Source organism: Rattus rattus, chromosome 3, assembly GCF_011064425.1.
Source record: "Rattus rattus isolate New Zealand chromosome 3, Rrattus_CSIRO_v1, whole genome shotgun sequence".
Classification (NCBI taxonomy): domain Eukaryota; kingdom Metazoa; phylum Chordata; class Mammalia; order Rodentia; family Muridae; genus Rattus; species Rattus rattus.
The window spans coordinates 128,006,564-128,013,416 of record NC_046156.1 but is presented as its reverse complement, the minus strand read 5'-3'; the positions used below and the strand labels follow the sequence as shown (position 1 = coordinate 128,013,416).

General features: G+C 42.2%; 1 non-coding gene across 1 annotated transcript; it reads left to right on the top strand.

Annotated features, from left to right (window-relative positions):
• The first annotated feature begins 1,193 nt into the window (after positions 1–1,193).
• On the top strand, positions 1,194–1,337 carry LOC116897531. Its single transcript, XR_004387546.1, has one exon. It is a non-coding gene; the product is annotated as a small nucleolar RNA SNORA48 (small nucleolar RNA).
• Positions 1,338–6,853: the final 5,516 nt, after the last annotated feature.

Sequence of the window (6,853 nt, the reverse complement as noted above, 5' to 3'; positions counted from 1 at the left end):
TGATGAAGCCAAATTGTAGTGGTCAGAACAGTTCATCTCTTCATAATCTTCTATAGGGGCACGGGACTAAGGGATTTCAAGAGAAATGATTCGATGGCTCCTTTATAATTGTGCTATAAGCCATGGTCCTAATACCTATGACACCTGCACAGCAGCTTTTGATCCCTGGTTTCTAAGCATATGACTAGGAAGAGACCTTGGATCTCACCTCAGGCATGTGCAATATTGACCTTTAGTTACCATTATCTAAGTTCCTATCAGTTACACTCCAAGGCAAGCTAGAGAAGTTTTCTTTTCTTCTCACATTATTAGCTGGTTAAGTTTTACTGCCCTGCACTTTTAATGAGGGTGAAACAATCATCTATTTCACTGTTTACAGAACTAAGTTCAAATTACTACAGTACTAAAGATCAAAAACTTGTTTCCTTTTACTACACAGTTAATAGTATGCAAACTTACTACTTTGGAGTTAAAAATACTCCCAGGAACTTTGCATTCCCAGATCAACTTGGTCCTATGTGTTAGCATTTTGTCTAAGCTCCCCCTCATGGTTACCTGGCAACAGCCAGGTGTGCCTGACTCACTATACAAAGGGATGCTCACCCCCTCTGCTCTCTCTTGCTCTCTTGCCTTCTTGCATTCACTGTGTTCTCCTGACCCTTTCTCCCCTGCTCATGGCCAGCCTCTACTCCTCTACTACTACTACAACTTCTCTCTCTCTCTCTCTCTCTCTCTCTCTCTCTCTCTCTCTCTGTGTGTGTGTGTGTGTGTGTGTGTTTCTACTATCCTCTCAACTTTCCTCCCCATGCAATGAATAAACTGTTCTATACTCTACCTTCATATGGCTGGTCCCTCGGGGAAGAGATGTCTTAGCATGAGCCCTTGGAGGCAACCCCTTCCCCCATCTCTTACTACACATCCAACAATTATTTTCTCTCCTCTTTTTATAAACAACATTATGGATTTCAGCTACTTAAATTAAGGAAGTTTTATGAAATTTCACATACATGTATACACACACAAGGATATATACAGACCACACACATGGATACACACATACACATATATGCACATATATACACAACACAGACAGACACGTTTGAGCATTCTCATGCACACACACACACACACACACACACACACACACACACACACAAATGAAAAAGGAAACAAATCTTAAAAAAGGAAAAAGTATTCCCTGAAAAGGGTTGAAGGGACACCTTGTTGGTGGTGCTGTTCCTACATCAGTCAGGAGCCAAGCAGTTGACAGTCCTTTGTTAATCCCAGCTTGATGCCTGGCTTGGTGGCCAAAGCTGTTTTATGCTTAGGACACAAAAATCAAAATAAATCAAGTCAAATCCAGGCAGCATGGGAGGAGAAAGACAGACAGAGACCTGCAGACCACCATGTCACCCACAGAACTGCCTTCCAGCACTTGTCACAGGTGGGCTATAGATTCCTGCTTGCCAGAGAATGTCACCCAGAGGCCCACCAGCAGGTCCAGACTGCAGCGGGAACCACCACAATGCGCTAGTATGTGGTGGACAGATGGGAGAGAAATAGAAGAGGAACAGATTGAGCATAATGAAGAGAAATGGGACTGGAGATTTGAGGGTAGAAAGGAATATCTGGCCAACCTCACCATCTAGGTTCACAGTGATGTCCCAGACTGAGAGTCATGTCTGGGTCTGTGGATATTCAGCGGCAGGGATCTTTGTACATGGCTCATATTATAACTAGAGACCATGTGGATGTCCAGGGGCTGTGCAGAAAGGGCCCCGCCCCTCACTGGCTGTGACCGGTCCCACCTCTCACCATCTATAGCAGTCTAGAGAGCAAGCCCTGTACCTCATCTGGACAGCAGAGCAAAACTGATCCTGGTGTTAAGAACTCAGGTGAGCCACCCCCAAGGGTGAGAGCATGGGAGAGCTGCCAGGAGGTGGCTTGGGTGTGGGGGTCATGCCGTCCCCCCTACTTCACCTATTAGTACCTGTAGCAGTTGAGAGAGCTGGTCCTGGGTCATGTAAATGGGGAAGCTGGCCCTGTCCCCAATTGGCTGAAATATTCGGGAGAACGGGCTCTGCACCTGGCCCCAGCAGCACAGTAGATCCAAGCCTGGTCGTAGAGGGATGGGTGAGGTACTACCAGTGAATGAGTGTAAAAGGAAGGAGAGGGAGAGGGAGAGGAGGAGGGAGAGGGAGAGAGGGAGAGGGAGAGGGAGAGGAGGAGGGAGAGGGAGAGGAGGAGGGAGAAATAGAGGAGGAGGGAGAGAGGAGAGAGGAGGAGGGAGAGGGAGAGGAGAGGGAGGGGAGAGGGAGAGGGAGGGGGAGAGAGAGCTGGCCTTGCCACTGTCTGTTGTAAGGTGGGGTGTTGCAGGAGAATGTCCTTCCCTCCTCACCCCTCACCACCCATCGTAGTTGGGAGAGTTGGCCCCAGATCATGAGGCTCACTGGCTGTAGCACTTGGTGGAGGGTGCCCTGCACCTTGATTGAGCAACACAGTGAAGCTGGCCTCGGTGATGAAGGCACAAGTAAGCTGCCGGGAGGAAGAGAGAGGAAGACCTTTCCCAGATACATGCTGCCTACAGCACTTGGGAAAGTAGGCTTAGCACACTGATTGGGCAGACAAGTGTGTGCAAGTAAGCCAGCCCTGAGGACATGAAAATAGGAGAGCTGACCCTGCCTCCTGCCAATGGGAGCACTGGGCGGCCTAGCTGGAGCAGTGCTGGTGAGCTTGCTGTGGTGGTGTGGATAAGGGAGAGCTAAGTCAGCAGCCTGACCAGCTCAGCTACCACACAGACCCAGATCCAAGGTTCTGAGATTGCCCAGCCCCAAAATCCGTGTCTGTGAACGGTTGGGACCAGTGTAAGGCTCAGTTTTGCTGATCTGAAACTACAGGGTCTCCATGACACAGGACAACACAGGACAACTGGGATAAGTTCCGGTGAGGATCCAATATTGATGGCGTAACAGACGCCAGAGAACTCAAACCAGACCAATGACTCATTTCAATGAACATTTGCAAGTGAAGATGCATAGACAGAGGGGTATGCTATGGGGGCACACTGGGACATAGTACAGTTTCGACCATGAGATCTTTTTTCATCTTTTAGTGTGTGTGTGTGTGTGTGTGTGTGTGTGTGTGTGTTTATTTTGTATGTTTTTTCATTTGGGAGGGAGGTTTTAAGAGCAATATGGGCAGATATGAGAAGGCGAAGTGGAGAGATGAATGGGACTGGGGTGCACGAGGTGAAACGGACAAAGAATCAGTAAAAAGTTAAAAACAAAACAAAGAAAAAAGAAATGTATATCATAAGCAAAAATAAAGTCCACATCACTTTTGTATTCATTGTAGAAACATAGATTGGATTTATTATTTATGTTTGTGGATACATGAAGCACTGCTGCACTGCCACCATGGCTGGTAGTTTTTTATCTTATAAAAAATTAGCCCATGGAAATTTGAAAAAATGTGCAGACAAAGCTAGAAGCCAGGCCAGGATAAAATGACAAATTGAGATCATTCTGGCCAAAACTTGAGGTAATGGTCATAATTGGGGTATGACGGCTTTTGTTTTCACTAGTTATTAACACACACAAAGGAAGCAAATAAACAAAATGGCCAATTAAAACATGATGAAGAGATTATGCAAAGCTAGAACAAATTCTGAATCTATTAAAAAAACAAACAAACAAAAAAAAATACATCACCCCCGGGGCCCAGTAACTCTTCCAAATGCCACTTTTCTGTAGCTTTTTCTTGTTTTCTGTTTTGTGTCATTTTCTTGGAACCCTGATATGGGTAAATATAAGATGGGAAAAATGCATGCTGCTGTGTTTAGGTAACAACTGATTGACCCAGGAAATACAGTGCATTAACTTAAATAACATGCAAGTCTATACCATGTCCAGAGGCAACAGGGGTAACAGGGGTAACAGAATCAGCCTTGTGGGGATCCATTTTTTCATCAGGAATGAATATGGCATTCTTGAAATTTGTTACCCCTGAGTAGGAGGTCAAGTTATGTTTTGACTTTACAGCTTGACCACATAATCAATTGACAACATTATTGGAAAAGGGAGGAAATGTATTACATACCATAACACTTGAGAGACATTTAATTTGATAACATACTGAAAATGCTATGGGCTGACTGAAGGGAAGAAAAAGGACAAGAAACAAAGTTGAGTCTTTATTGATATTTCATTGAATATTTATATTGTATTAAAACCAACTACATTAAAAGAGTCCTTAAGACTCATCTATACCTTTCCTGGGTGTACACCCAAAAGATGATTCAACATATAACAAAGACACGTGCTCCACTATGTTCATAGCAGCCTTATTTATAATAGCCAGAAGCTGGAAAGAACCCAGATGCCCTTCAACAGAGGAATGGATACAGAAAACATGGTACATCTACACAATGGAGTACTACTCAGCTATCAAAAACAATGACTTCATGAAATTCTTAGGCAAATGGATGGATCTAGAAAATATCATCCTGAGTGAGGTAACCAAATCACTGAAAAACACACATGGTATGATAAGTGATATTATTGATAAGTGGATAAGTAGATATTATCCCAAAAGCTCCAATTGCCCAAGATATAATCCACAGACCACATGAAACTCAAGGATGACCAAAATGCAGATGCTTCACTCCTTCTTTAAAAGGGGAACAAAAATATCCATAGGACAGGATAGGGAGGCAAAGTTTAGAGCTGCAACTGAAGGAACAGCCATTCAGCGCCTGCCCACATGTGGCACATACATATACAGCCACCAAACTAGATAAGATGGATGAAGCAAAGAAGTGCAGGCCGACAGGAACTGGATGTAGATCTCTCCTGAGAGACACAGCCAGAATATGGCAAATACATAGGCAAATGCCAGCAGCAAACCACTGAACTGAGAACGGGACCCCCATTGAAGGAATCAGAGAAAGAACTGAAAGAGCTTGAAGGGGCTTGAGACCCCATATGAACAACAATGCCAACCAACCGAGCTTCCAGGGACTAAGCCACTACCCAAAGACTATACATGGACTGACCCAGGTCTCCAACTGCATATGTAGTAGTGAATAGCCTTGTTGGGGCACCAGTGGAAGAGGAAGCCCTTGGTCCTGCCAAGGTTGGGCCCCCAGTATAGGGGTTTGTTGGGGGGAACGGTAATGGGGGAGGAATGGGGAGGGGAACACCCATATAAAAGGGGAGTGGGAGGGATTAGGGTGCTGACAGAGAGGAAACCAGGAAAGGGAATAACATGTGAAATATAAATAAGAAATACCCAATTTAATAAAAATTCGGGGAAAAATTAGTCCTCCAGTCAGGAAATACAATTTCACTTTTTATATTTTCAGCCACTGATTACATTTTTTTGAGACATATTCTCTCCATGTAGTCCTGACTGTCTTGGAACACTCTATGTAAACTAGGTTATCTTCAAACCCATAGAGGTCCAGCTGCCTCTGCCTCCATCATGTTCTATATTGGTTAATGTTTTAGTAAGGAATAAATTTATATTGTTCAAAATCAAACTATAGAAACAGAAATGGAGAAATATCAGGTCCTCCAATAGGACAGTCTAAGGAGAAAAGAAATACAGGTCACCCAGTTCTTTTTTAAAAAAATCAACAAAGAAATATACAAAAGATTTTAATGTCAGTGTTTCATGATATGCCTACCTTCATAAGGAGTTGGAACTGTGTCTAAACCTCTTAGCTGATAATGAGATAAAAGAAGAGAGGCATTATGCAAGGAAACTAGACCATGCATGCTGGTAGAGAAACATGTACGTCATTCAAGCTGGCAAAGCACTGCATCTCCATGTCTGACTGTCATGACAGGAGTGCTGCTTTCTTTCAGGACAAAAAAGACTGCTAGAGCATGCTTCCCACATCTGTTGTCTTAACAAATTTCCTTTGGCTAAAAATAATCCTGGTGTCAAGGTGGAAATTTTTGAGCAAGTATATTTAATTACTCTTCAGTGACACACACATAGCCAGGTGGATCACACTATCACATAAATAAATAAATAAATAATAAATAAATAAATAAATAAATAAATAAAATGATTAATTTTTAAAATTGACATTTTGCATCTAAATATCTTATGTTAAACCAGAAATTCTTGTTGACCACTAGTAGTAGATGTTTACAAATATTTTTAAAATTCTTGAAGAAAGCAGTTGGGGGTTTTGGTGGGATAGGAACAATTTATCTGGTTCTTTAGAAAATGTGTTAAGGAAGATACAGACATTTCAAAAATACAAATATCCAAAGTACAAAATTAGTAATATTGGCATGTCACTTTATTGTAAACTGATATCAGATTTGATGGCTGTGAATACTTAGTATTTAGAATTAAATTATACTATGATAGAGTCACTCAGCTTCTAGCTGCATAAGGATGTCTTGGGAAAAATAACATAATAAAATTTCATTTACAAGGTAAGCATAACTCTATTGATTCTTCACTGAAAAGGAATTAGAAGGTTTGATCCACGTACTATTGAAAAGTAAACATACAAGATTGGGCTCAATTAGTTAAAAGAAGAAAGCCTGGATGAAGTTAAATGAGAAGGGAAGGGAGGGTGCAGAGGCTGGATACTGGAGGAGCTGGAGGAACAGGGTAAATGTGACCAAGTTCATTGTGTGAAAGTCTCAAAAAATATAGTTATTATTTTTAAAAAAGAAAAGTGCACACACATTTGAATGGGATAAATTAGCTTATTTGTTATGGAAAGACACCTGGACTTGTGGATTCTATGCCCAAAAATTCTACCTCATTTAAGGAGCAACTTTCCCATAAGTTAAGGTGTTCAAACAAATTTCTTCCTATAAGTCACACC